Source organism: Triturus cristatus, chromosome 10 (genome assembly GCF_964204655.1).
Source record: "Triturus cristatus chromosome 10, aTriCri1.1, whole genome shotgun sequence".
Taxonomy (NCBI): Eukaryota; Metazoa; Chordata; class Amphibia; order Caudata; family Salamandridae; genus Triturus; species Triturus cristatus.
Window position 1 is genome coordinate 1064589004 of NC_140593.1, and position 14099 is coordinate 1064603102.

The 14099-nt window shown below is 42.7% G+C and overlaps 1 protein-coding gene across 6 annotated transcripts in view; it reads left to right on the forward strand.

Annotated features, from left to right (window-relative positions):
• CARD11 (caspase recruitment domain family member 11) overlaps positions 1 to 14099 on the forward strand; it is a 935632-nt gene that overhangs the window by 392924 nt on the left and 528609 nt on the right. Inside the window, exon 1 of one of the 6 annotated variants that reach the window (XM_085629203.1) lies at positions 12739 to 12853. The exons of 4 other annotated variants lie outside the window; for them this stretch is intronic. The gene's annotated coding sequence lies outside the window, so the exon portion shown is untranslated. Of the gene's footprint in view, positions 1 to 12738; positions 12854 to 14099 lie in introns of those variants that run through there. One more of the 6 variants, XM_085629199.1, reaches the window with a different exon arrangement.

Genomic DNA, 14099 nt, shown 5'->3' on the forward strand with positions numbered 1-14099 from the left:
TACCTCCTCACACCCTAGAGATAACACACACCTCCCCAATTCCTACTCCACCCCCAGCACCACCAATACTCACTCTGTTCCAATCACACCCCACACCCTTAAATCCTCTCAGCCCACATTCCCACACGCCCCCTCTTTCCTCATCACTAATCCCACCGTCCCAGATATACCACACACCCATACCTCCTCACATCCTGACTCTACACCCCCCCCCCTTTCCATTGACTACCACACAGGAAGATTGCAATACAACGAACCAGATTATGATTCCACCCCAAACTACACACAAGGCTCAACCTCACTTCCCTTAACCACAGTCCATACTTTAAACATGTTACCTCCGACACCAGACCCCAGACTCGATGAGATAAGTCAAAGAGAACCTACAAACTCTACATGATCTGATTCTGCAACAACCCAAGTCCACGCGCCCCAAACTAGAATCTAGAACATACCTCCACATCAACCACTCAAAACTCACCCAACAGCTGCACGCAAGCTCCCCGAAACATGAGCCCCCAAGATGTAGAACAGTGCTCTACCCCAATGCCTCATCTCGTCCGGTCCAGAGAAAAAATCCTCTATCAAATAAAGACTTAACCTTCCTACCCCTTTCCTATGAGCTTCCGCCTCCCCCCTTAATAATGCACACTCAGATAACATACATAAATTTGCTATAATCCAATCCATTCCCTCCAATACCCTTAGAGTTACAAGACACATCTCTAGAGGTATAGTGGAAAACAACCTCATGCGAGTCCCCATCTTAAACGAACCCAACACAACTCCCACCAAGCCTTGACTAAAATGTATACTTCTAACTGCAGGTCGTCCTCAAGACATGCAGTCGATATAGCGGACCTCATACTCACTAATGAAATTGACCTTCTAATTTTGAACGAAACATGGCTAAATGAGTCATCCACGCCCACCCTAGACATACTAGTTCCCCCAAATTACCACATCACAAGACTAGATAGATCTGATAGGCCAGGTGGTGGTGTTGCTTGCATAAACCGGAGCAACCTCTCAGTGAACCGCTCCCACTCCCTGGTATCTTCCTCCTGTGAATACCTGTGGTTAGACATTACTAGTAATAACAAACCAATATGTTCACTACACACATTTTACCACCCGCCAGGGGATAACCTCACCTTCATCGAACATCTCATGGATATCCTAGCTACAAATGTTGGACAACAAAATATTCAAATATTCCTTGGTGACTTCATTCTCCACTGGGATGACCTTAACGACCCAGGGGTCAATAGTCTCAAAGCTTTCCTCTCAGACATTAACCTTACACAAATCTGTGAGAACCTCACACATGATAAAGGCTCAACCCTCGATATAGTAATTTCCAAAGCTGACTCCACTCAGCTTGACTCGATCCTCCCCTGTGACTGGTCTGACCACCACATCATTACATTCTACATCAATTAATCAGTTAAATTACTTTCTGCCCAACCCACGAGAACGTAAATTTGGATGAGAAACATAAAAATTGTCATTCCCAACTTACTTAAACCTCTAGTACTAACATCAGGCTTCCCCCAGAATCTGTATCCGATGTACAAGTTCTGACTAACCATTACTTCCACACCATGAACACGGTGTTAGACAATCTAGCTCTATTACAATTGAAAAGAGTCGCCACAAAAGACTCAAAACCCTGGTATGATGGTAGGCTAAATGAAGACAGACGATCACCAAGATTAATTGAACGACGACGGAGATTGGCACCATCCTTTGACCAACCTCAAGTTACTAAGATGCACCAGAAACTCCTACTACAGAAAGATCAGACGATCAAAAGCAGACTTTTCAGTAAGAATCATCCCAAAAAGCTATTCGAACTACCCTACACTGACCCCCTTCCCGCAAACTACTTAAAAGGCTTCACTCCATTACTATTGCCTCTATGGACCAAGATTATAAACACCTCTCTCCTTCAAGGAACCATCCCAGAAATCCTTAAAGCAGGGCATGTATCCCCTACCTTAAGATCCATCGGCATACCCCTCTGACTTGAATAACTATCGCCCAATATCCAACATCCCCACTTTGGCCAAACTGTTAGAAAAATGTGTTCACACGCAGCTTGGCAACCACATAGACCAATTTAACCTGTTCGACCAATACCAAGAAGGCTTCCGTGCAGGGCACAGTACGGAATCAGCCATGACCCACATAATTGATGACGTATTAAAAATCCTTGACCAAAACGAAGCCTGTTTATTAATCTTGCTTGACCTGTCCTCTGTCTTTGACACCATCAAACACGACAACTTGCTAGATCTCCTGAAAGACAGAATGGGATTATCTGGATCTGTTCTAAATTGGTTCACCTTTTTCCTTCAAAATAGAACACAAAGATTCAAGGTCAATCAATCCTTATCCAAACCCACCCCAGTCACTTTAGGAGTTCCGCCTGGATCATCCCTCTCACTTACACTCTTCAACCTTTTTATTGAACCACTCACTGAACTGCTCAGCTCCTCGAATATCCATTATCCCATGTACGCAGATGACACACAACTCTACATAAAGATCCACTCTCTGAAGGACATCAAATCTCTTAATTCAACGCTTCAAAAAACGCAGACCTGGTTGGCAAAAAAACATCTGAAACTAAACACCCTCAAAACTGAATTCCTCTTAATCGCTCCCCCCCAAACAATCGACCATCATCTTCGAGTGGATGAACCACCTAACAGCACTCAAGGGTCAACCTCTCATTATCGACTCAGCAAAATCGCTGGGAGTGACTCTGGACAGTAAGCTAAAGATGCAGAAACACATCAGCACCTCTACAAAAGGAGCACATTTTCAGATGAACACTTTGAGAAGACTGAAACCCTTCCTGCCCACAAACTCTATTCTCATGGCTAAATTCACTTGAACTATTTATATATCCTTGTATATATTTGCTAGTCTGTATTAGTTACTATTGTTGTATTAGTCTCACTTATATTTTTCTTTGCTTGTTTCTGTCACGTACATCTGCCCTGTAAAGCGCTCTGATACCCGCAAGGGTCTTGTTTGCGCTATACAAAACCTTCAAAATAAATGTTCCCGTGATATGCGACGAATCAGGAGGAACTAAACATGAACATAAACATAGGACTCATTTCTTCGATCTGGAAAAAGTATCTGTATACATTGGGGCCATTTTAAAACGATCATGTATGTCAGTATACACTTTTTATCTATCAAGATTAGAATGACATCCTTCCACACATCCCACAGCTAGCTCTTTAAATGTGTACTGGCACTTAATCTCACCATCATCCATGTCCTGCTACAATTAATCATATATTTCTAGAGTGTACATTGACTGCTTTCGACATCGTAATGTGGCCCACCACCCTACTTATTCTGCCCTGAATGGGCCTTCAATTTGACACTCCAGTCCCTTTGGGCACGTGCTAAGCAAATCTTTTCGTAGGCTGGTGGGAGAAGCATGTGGCCTGGGCCGATCAGAACGAGGGATGGGTGGAAAAGATCGTACTATGGGCTGGGTACATAGACGACTTATTTATCATATGGCAAGGCACCCAGGCAGAACAATATATTGCAGACCTGAATGTAAATGAGTTGAATCTTCAATTTACCTATGAAATGAGCACTGTATATATTACCCAGTGGTGGTCGCCTTTGGGTGGTTATTATAGTTATGACCACGTTTCTTTGGGGCCGTTTGACGAATCTCCATGAAACTTTCCAGTAAAATGTTCTTGTACCTCAGCTGATAACTGTTAAATTTCATGGGGAGGTGGAGTCCATCAAGCGGTGGCTGAGAAAAAGGGAGGGGTCTTCAAAACACATTTTCCCCATTCATTGTTCCGTAGGAACTTTAGACACAGCTACAACCCATACTGCTGAATGGATTTATAATAATTTTGGCAGAAAGCTAAATCTTCATCTACAAAAGAGTGCTTTTTTTGATTTGGTGTAAATCTGTTGAGTAGTTTTTGAGCAATTAAGGCTCAAATACTTTGATTATATCTTGCCGTGGAGGATCCACATGGCCAACAGATCTCATAGTGAGATCTGATTGGCTGGCACCACTTTAACAAGGGTGTAACGGCAGCCATCTTAGGACTCGAGACCCCATCCCCGGGGCCAAAATCTATTTAAAAAAGGCGGACCGTGAAGGCTCCCTCCTTGAGTCTTAAAAGGCCCAGTGGACCCTATCCCCAAGGGGTGTAAATAAATTCAAAGGGAGGGAGCTACACAACCCCCTTCCATGTGCATTTAACGGGCACAGGGACCCCATTCCCAAGGGCTGGCTCGGTGACTGTGTCCTGAGGCACGCCCACTCATGGGACATATAAGTTTCCTTGCCCACACCAGCGCAGGCAGTGAAATATATGTTTGCTTGGGTTTGGCAGGAGCATTTTTTAAATCTCCTGCCAAATGGGAACAAACATTCACGTCTACTCCCAGCTGGTGGGAGATTTAAAGATGCTCCCGCTGGCTGGGAGCAGACGTGTGCTCTGTTTCCTTCCCGTACTGATGCGGCAGGGAAACAGAACACATATTGCTCCCTCCTGGAGAGAGCATGAAAAAAGCAGCAGCTATGAAAGTAAGTGCAAAAAAGCTCAGAATAATATAAAGCATCATTAATGCTATCATAAATTCAATCCACATGGGTAAAGCAAGGTTCTGTTATGTGCAACATTGACCCTATACCATACACTTCAAGGGTAGCCGAGTTCATGTTGACTAACAACCACAGATAAAAGGATAACCTCTACTACACACGTTGACAATCTGTATATAACTGTCAGAGTAAACCAAGGGCCTCATTAATAGGGTTTTGGCATAGGGCAGTGCAGCAGGTCACCTTGCTGCGCTGCCCTACGTCACAGTGAAAGGGCAGGAATGCACCGTATTTATCCAAAACGCTGCATTCCTGTACTTTCCCTCTGCACTGGCGAAGTTTCGACAGCTTAGCACCAATGCAGGCAGCCTTGCATCATGGTGCAAGGATGCCTGTGTTGTCAGCAGGATTGTTTAAGTGCAGGAAAGGGCACCTTCCTGCACAGAAACAATACATTTAGGCATGTTCCTCTTTTATGTGTGCAGCAGAATGTAACACACATAGAAAGAGGAATAAACAAGGAGAAATAAAGTTACTTCTCCTTGTTATGCCTCATCTTGGGAGGCGTATGGTTTTGGCGCGACCCCGGGTTTACATGGTCTTGTAAATCTGGGGAAGCTTCAAATTCCATTGGTGTTGCATGGGGACACCCACTGCCACGCCCATGGAATGCCTCTGTGGCGCAGAATAAGGCAGCACTGCGTTGTGTGCTGCCTTGCCTTTCTCCATATCTATGAGGTGATTCCAAGCTTCATAGATATGATTTCAAGGTTTGCCCCGCCGGAGAGTTACAAAAAGTGACACTACGGCGGTGCAATGGGCTCAAAAATATGCCCCCATGTTCCTCCAGATACTCAAGCCCTGTTACATAAATAATCTTCTACTATGGACAGTCTTTACCTGTATCAAACCCCTCACCGTCACCGAACCTACAGTAAGAAATGAAGTGGCTATCAGTAGAAAAGTTGGTACTGTAAATAGTCTTAGTGCAAAGGAGACAATTTACTCTGTACCGCACTGTTTCCAGACAGTGAAATGCTCTTGAGAAATGCAATTTTACACAACTTAAAAGTATCTACTAAGAATAATGTACACTCTATACAAAACTTGTCAAAAGAGAGACTATTCACTTAAAATAACCAAGGTCTGAAGGTGCTAAAGATCATACTACCTGCAGCCTTCATACTGTGGTGAAACTTTTACAGATTGTCATGCTGAGATGATTCGGTCTAATAATTCAAGGCTGCTTCCAATGTTTAGAGGGTCATTATATATATATATATATATCCAAGTAAAACTTCAGGCAACAGACTCTAGCAGAAAAGCATCTCACTAATGTACTGCAGTCTTATTAGGTGGATGGTTCGTGCACTCTTCTCAGCACCTGTTGCCTTTTAGTGCCACGGTTCACAGATTCCAAAATATTTTATATATAGAGCGGTGCACGTGAACAAAAAAGAACTTATTCAGTCTTTTTACATTTCTTTTAGTCCTTTATTTTCAATTTCAAATGAAGTTGCATAAAAAAACAGCCAACGCATTTCGTTCAGTACGGCATATAGCCAAGAGAACTTCTTCAGGGCTTTTTTGATCACACAAACCGACTTAATAGTCCTCTGTGTTAGTTCAATCATATGCCGGGCCCAATAATCACATGCCCGAAGTCTATCTGCTCTTCAGCGTCAAGTCGAATTGATATTTGACAGTAGTTTATAGGAAGTCAAAGGAAAAGTGCCTTAAATCCCCAGTTGGATGATCTCCGCCTTGATAAGCGGTCCTTTACTCCTTCCTGGCAGCACCATCAGCGAGTAGGGTATGCTTCCTATAAACTACTGTCAAATATCAATTTGACTTGACGCTGAAGAGAAGATAGACTTCGGGCATGTGATTATTGGGCCCGGCTATATGCCATACTGAACGAAAAGCGTTGGCTGCTTTTTTATGCAACTTCATTTGAAATTGAAACTAAAGGACTAAATGAAATTTTAAAAAACTAAATAAGTTCTTTTTGTTCACGTGCACCGCTCTATATATAAAATATATATATGTATATATATATATATATATCCAAGGTATGAAAAAGTACATAAATACGCTCTCAGGAAGGAAAGGCAGACACGATCTTCCCCATCACCAGTTTAATGCACACGACGCGTTTCGGCAGAAGCCTTGTTCACGTGTGACATGCTGTCAATATTCCACACTGATAAAGTTAACACGATCCAAAGAAAAGTCAACAAAATGAACATAGGACAATCCCGTAATACATGGCGGCCATCTTGTAATGGGTAAAGTACCCTTCCATACAGTAGGAAACAAAACCAACCCCTGGCCAAACTTCTGATCCAGAGTGCATGATAAAAATCAAATATACATTTTCTGGGGAAGGAAAACATGGTATGCATTCACGTGTGGAGACACATTGCAATTAATAAGTGCTGAGAGCAATGTATACAACTAACCAAACTCAGGAAAAGATATTCCATGGGCATGCTGTCAATATTCCACATTGATAAAGTCCAAAATGAACAAAATGAACAAAGGACAATCCCGTAATACATGGTGGCCATCTTGGAATTGGTAAAGTACCCTTCCATACAGTAGGAAACAAACCCACCCCTGGCCAAAGGTCTGATCAGTTATGCAAGATGAAAATCAAATGTACATTGCCTGGGGAAGGAAAACATTCACGTATGGAGATACCTTAGAATTAATAGTGCTGAGAGCAGTGTTATCAACTAACCAAAACTCCGGTAGAAGATATTCCCTGGACAGAGTGAACACAAAGTGTGTCACAAAATTTGTACAGTTCCGCATAATAGCGGAAAAGGGGAACAAGAGAGTATCAACCAAGTTAGGTGAGAGTACAGCATCTAACTTAACTGCAGAAATAACAGCATAGATATGTGGACTACGTGGACCAAAAATGATCAGTGGCTTAGTGCCTAAATGAGTGGCTGAACGAAGGTAAACACGTAGTGTGTACAAGTAAACCAGGAGCAGTCCATGCTGTGAAGATAACGTAAGAAAGTAATGTAATCACACGGAAGAACAAAGTAATCCCAAAATTGTTCCGCATTACAGAACTACCTGGCCAACCTGGAACGTGTCAATATCAGTGGACGTGGTTGGTGACAGCATAAATAAAGATGTGGCAAGCGTGTAGGTCATACCGGATGAAAAGGGTAGGTTGCCCGTGCAGGTGAATACGTGAAAGTGGGCCCCTTCCTTTTCTCCTGTAAAGAATAATAAAAGATAATTAGAATACAAAGATATAAAAACAAATTACATTTGTTGCACATCCTAACGGGGAGAGGAAGAAGCAAGAAGGTTAAGTAAATGTACTGATAACCCAAGACAAGAACTGGAGAGTCCTAACAACCCGTAAGACAAGGACACACAAAAGGCAAGACACGAACATGCGTGTGGGTCTATATCACAAGGGTTAGGGCACTGTCCTTGTCCTGGTAATGTACAAATAAATACAATTAAACACAATTAGGAGCTTTCTTTGAGGTGAATGGATAACTCTTCATCCATGTTCAACCCCCAGGGGTCTTCGTATGAAAATCTATGATGTATCTAGATTCGCGTTGTCGTAAGGAGAGTACCCTGTCACCACCTCTAGGATTTCTGGGGACATGTTCGAGGATGGTGAAACTTACATTGGAAATGTTGGAGAAATGAAATTCTTCAAAATGACGTGCCACGGGATATTTGGGGTCATGATTGGTAATGGCTCTTAAGTGTTCTAAGATCCTCTTTTTCGCTGGACAGGTGGTGCTCCCAATGTACCATAATTTGCAGGGACACTCAATGGCGTAGATCACAAAGCTGGTACTGCATGTAAGGAATTGTGTAATTCTTTTCGTTATACCATTGTAAGATAGAGAGATCTTGAACTTACTATATTTACACGCCAAAAAAGCCACAGCACGGGCTGAATTGATTGAGAGAAAGAACACTCTATCTGATCCCATAGAGCCTCCCACTGACAAAGATTCGGACAACACCAGGATGATCCTTACCTTTAATTCCGACTCACAAAAAATCAAACACATACTGGTCAAACACTGGGACATTCTGAAAAATGATAGTGTCCTGGGAAGCAGTACTCCCAATAGACCCACCATCACTTACAGACGCAACAAGAATATCCGCGATCTGGTGGTTAGGAATGATATCACACAATCTCCCACCACCACTGGTCACGGTCTAATTGGATTTTATCCATGTGGCCACTGTAAGGCGTGTAAATATAGTAAGTTCAAGATCTCTCTATCTTACAATGGTATAACGAAAAGAATTACACAATTCCTTACATGCAGTACCAGCTTTGTGATCTACGCCATTGAGTGTCCCTGCAAATTATGGTACATTGGGAGCACCACCTGTCCAGCGAAAAAGAGGATCTTAGAACACTTAAGAGCCATTACTAATCATGACCCCAAATATCCCGTGGCACGACATTTTGAAGAATTTAATTTCTCCAACATTTCCAATGTAAGTTTCACCATCCTCGAACATGTCCCCAGAAATCCTAGAGGTGGTGACAGGGTACTCTCCTTACGACAGCGCAAATCTAGATACATCATAGATTTTCATACGAAGACCCCTGGGGGGTTGAACATGGATGAAGAGTTATCCATTCACCTCAAAGAAAGCTCATAATTGTGTTTAATTGTATTTATTTGTACATTACCAGGACAAGGACAGTGCCCTAACCCTTGTGATATATAGACCCACACGCATGTTCGTGTCTTGCCTTTTGTATGTCCTTGTCTTACGGGTTGTTAGGACTCTCCAGTTCTTGTCTTGGGTTATCAGTACATTTCTTAACCTTCTTGCTTCTTCCTCTCCCCGTTAGGATGTGCAACAAATGTAATTTGTTTTTATATCTTTGTATTCTAATTATCTTTTATTATTCTTTACAGGAGAAAAGGAAGGGGCCCACTTTCACGTATTCACCTGCACGGGCAACCTACCCTTTTCATCCGGTATGACCTACACGCTTGCCACATCTTTATTTATGCTGTCACCAACCACGTCCACTGATATTGACACGTTCCAGGTTGGCCAGGTAGTTCTGTAATGCGGAACAATTTTGGGATTACTTTGTTCTTCCGTGTGATTACATTACTTTCTTACGTTATCTTCACAGCATGGACTGCTCCTGGTTTACTTGTACACACTACGTGTTTACCTTCGTTCAGCCACTCATTTAGGCACTAAGCCACTGATCATTTTTGGTCCACGTAGTCCACATATCTATGCTGTTATTTCTGCAGTTAAGTTAGATGCTGTACTCTCACCTAACTTGGTTGATACTCTCTTGTTCCCCTTTTCCGCTATTATGCGGAACCGTACAAATTTTGTGACAAACTTTGTGTTCACTCTGTCCAGGGAATATCTTCTACCGGAGTTTTGGTTAGTTGATAACACTGCTCTCAGCACTATTAATTCTAATGTATCTCCATACGTGAATGTTTTCCTTCCCCAGGCAATGTACATTTGATTTTCATCTTGCATAACTGATCAGACCTTTGGCCAGGGGTGGGTTTGTTTCCTACTGTATGGAAGGGTACTTTACCAATTCCAAGATGGCCACCATGTATTACGGGATTGTCCTTTGTTCATTTTGTTCATTTTGGACTTTATCAATGTGGAATATTGACAGCATGCCCATGGAATATCTTTTCCTGAGTTTGGTTAGTTGTATACATTGCTCTCAGCACTTATTAATTGCAATGTGTCTCCACACGTGAATGCATACCATGTTTTCCTTCCCCAGAAAATGTATATTTGATTTTCATCATGCACTCTGGATCAGAAGTTTGGCCAGGGGTTGGTTTTGTTTCCTACTGTATGGAAGGGTACTTTACCCATTACAAGATGGCCGCCATGTATTACGGGATTGTCCTATGTTCATTTTGTTGACTTTTCTTTGGATCGTGTTAACTTTATCAGTGTGGAATATTGACAGCATGTCACACGTGAACAAGGCTTCTGCCGAAACGCGTCGTGTGCATTAAACTGGTGATGGGGAAGATCGTGTCTGCCTTTCCTTCCTGAGCGCGTATTTATGTACTTTTTCATACCTTGGATTGAATTTTCCGGTTTGCTCCACCGGAGCATACGCCACCCTTCGAGGGTCCCAGCGTTCCAGTAGGAGCTGTGTTTTGGAAGGATATATATATATATATATATATATATATTTATAGTCAATTAAATAAACAATGGTTAAACCTTTGTTATAGTTTGGAATACTATATGTATTCTTTCCATACAAACCAAACCTAAACTAAACCAAAAAGATTACAAATTCAAAAGTTTTATGTATATATACTTCCTCTATGAGCACTTACCTTTCGATATTTTGTCCCTTAAGATTCGGTCTGCCCATGATTTTCGGATACCACAATATTTCTATGCTCGATACTCTGTACTACAATCCTTCAAGTATCCTGAGCCCACTGTATCCTTCACCTCAAAATGGAAGCAGCCTGTTGAGAATTCAACTGTTTCAGGACCCAATGCTCGTGAACATCTGCTGAACCCCACCACCCCTGCACCCACAAGTATGGTGTGCTGTCAAAGAGATTAACATTAGGTGGTAAAAATGCTGGTGAAACAGACTGGCCGGTATGTCCCTTGATTTACCAACTTTTATCATTTTTAGTATCTTTTCCGTGCCCCATTGAACTTGCTGAGCATGAATGCCCGGCGCACTGTTGTCAAGCAAGATTGCTGCATCTCAGGACCTTTGTGGTCTATATTGAGTCAGCCTCCCATGCTATTGGCCAGTTCTCACCACTGAGGCAAGCATCCCTTCATCAGTGCTTAATTTGAGCCAGTGGTTTCCGGTGGGTGGCACCGGCACTTAACGGTCAACACCAGCACTTTTGACATTCTGCCACATGGTGCCACTGTCTAATCTAAAAATTAGTGAGCTCAACAACCTTTGTTCATTTATTCAATATACTTTCAAAATACCTGTCGCCAACACTATTCTTATAGTGTTGGGCACCTGGAATAGTGTGAATTGTCACACTTTTAGTAATACTGGTTAGCAATTGTGTTGATACTGTCATTGGCAGCACTGGCAGGGTCAATGGATAGTGCAAGCTGCAGTGGCCTTCTAATGAGGGCCCCGGCACTTATGTTTTATACAATTAAGCCCTGCCCTCCACCCTACCCCAACACCCATGTATGACCTTCAAACATTGTATACTTGCCTTGCAAGTACCTGTGATACTTTTGTTGCCCTTGTATTGTTGATAATTTCCTTATTCCAATGTTTGTGACAGTGGTAGAATGTGCAAAAAATGACAAAATGATAAAGTAATACTGTCACAAAAAGTGCCACATTGCGCTGCATAATTTGACTGTCTTGCCACATAATTTGGTCATCATACCCACATAATTTGATCTTCTGCTGCCGCATAATTCCAGTGGCCTTGCATACCAGGCAATAGCAGAAAGGCTGGCCTGGTAGCTAGTGTGTGGCCACTTTTTCGTCAGTTGTGGGCGGTGGGGTCGGCTTTTCTATTTCTTTATGTGATGTTGCCGCAGAAAGCACACATACATGCTGAATTTCATACACTGAAAAACAACTGTACAGCCTGTCTTTACAAGTTCAAAACGGCTCCGATTTGCAAGGCACTTTTTAGCTGTTTGATTCACTAACGAGGGCCATTTTATTTGGGTTCCGGGCCTATTTTCTGTCCAAGTCCGTCCCTGTTTGATTGGAAATAAAATAAAATAAATGTCCGGTTCTCAGATAAATCGATCTAATGCCCTTGGTCCAAGTCCGGGCTTTCTAGAAATGCAGAAAATAATAATAAACAAATAAAAGTTTCTCTATAAAGCACTCGCCCCTCAGCCGGAGGTCTACGGTATGTTTCACCCTGACCAGAAGGGATTGGTGACTTCCGCGACCTGCAGGCCGTGTAAGGGAACGTGTCACGTCTCCCGCCACCGGCAGGACTCCGTCGCAATCCCGAAACCAGGGACATTTCTCACGTAACATCTGGCAGCAGAGAGATATCGCCGCCTGGCACCAATCCCAGAATAATATGCACTGCCGGTTCGCAGCCAAAAAGTCGGGAGGGGCAAAGTCACAGCGTGTAACCAAATGGGAAGAGAAGCAGGAAATTGGAAGAAGTGAGCGCGAGCTTTCCAGCTGCACAGACCCCGCGTTTTCTGTTTGTTTGTGTAATGCGGCACACAAACATTTACCCCCACCAGGTAAGAACTTTGATGTGCTCGCACAAACGCGTGGCACATAAAAAACTTCGAGAAGTGCTGTTTTGAGTAGAAATCTTTAAACCGAAGTTAGGCTTCTCTCCCTGCTGGCAGGAGAGACGCTTGCACCGCAAATAAACAACGTTTGGGGACTGCCAGTTTGAATAGAAGGCCCACTCTTGTTTTCACAAGTAGCGCTAACATCGGAGGTTTGGATGCTTTTAAGCACCTTGTATAGGTCGAGCCTGAGCAGCGCATGCACTCACTGCTCTGGGAAGCATGCTGTATTGAGGTATGGAATAAAAGCGCCGCCCATTTCCCCGCCCACCTTTTCAAGTGGCTCCTGTTACAGTCCTTTCAAAATCTTTGCTTTTCATTCGTGAATAGGCTTACTAGTCCCTCCTTGGCACTACCTTGTCTGCATTTGTAACCTCCCATAATCGCTGGACTTTTTACTTGTGGTGCACTGTCTGCGTTATCTAGCCGTGTGAGCACTATTTTCTTTTAATGGTCTTCCCCTATTCCACCCACAATGTCGCAGCACGCCTCTGCATTTACATTGTTATTACTAATGTATTTATTTTTGTAATTTGCAGCACGGTCCGCTTTAACTTTAGCGACTGAGCTTCTGTATTTATGTAATTTGCAGTGCGTTCCGTATTCACTTTAGCGGCCGTGCTTTTTTATTTATTTAACTTACAGCGCGGTCTGCATTCACTTTAGCGGCCGTGCTTTCTTATTTGTTTAACTTACAGCGCGGTCCGCTTTCACTTTCGCGGCCGCGCTTCTTTATTTCATTAATTTGCAGCGCAGTCCACTTTCACTTTAGCAGTACAGAAACGTGCTTTCTTTATTGTTTTCTTTTGTAAGTGAAAGAGCCCCATGCCACCCTTTCACTTTAATGTTGGCCACGCCCCTCTCTTTAGACGCTGCTCACTGTAACCTGAATATGGTGACCAGCCTCTAAACAAAGGGGTGCGGCCACTATAAAAGTGGCCTTGCATTTACGAGAGTTTGAGCTATCGGCATCAGAAATGACAATGACTTTTATATATTTGTTGCTTTTAAAAACACATAAATTTACAATGCCATTAGCTTAAACTCTCACAAATGCCAGACCTATTGCATTGAAAATGCTTGTTTTGTAACAGCTATTGCAAACATGAGCATCAAGATTTGCCCAAGATTACACATTGTGGATGTTTTGGTTCAATAGGGAAGCCAGGGGTAGACCCTGGTAGCAAAATTA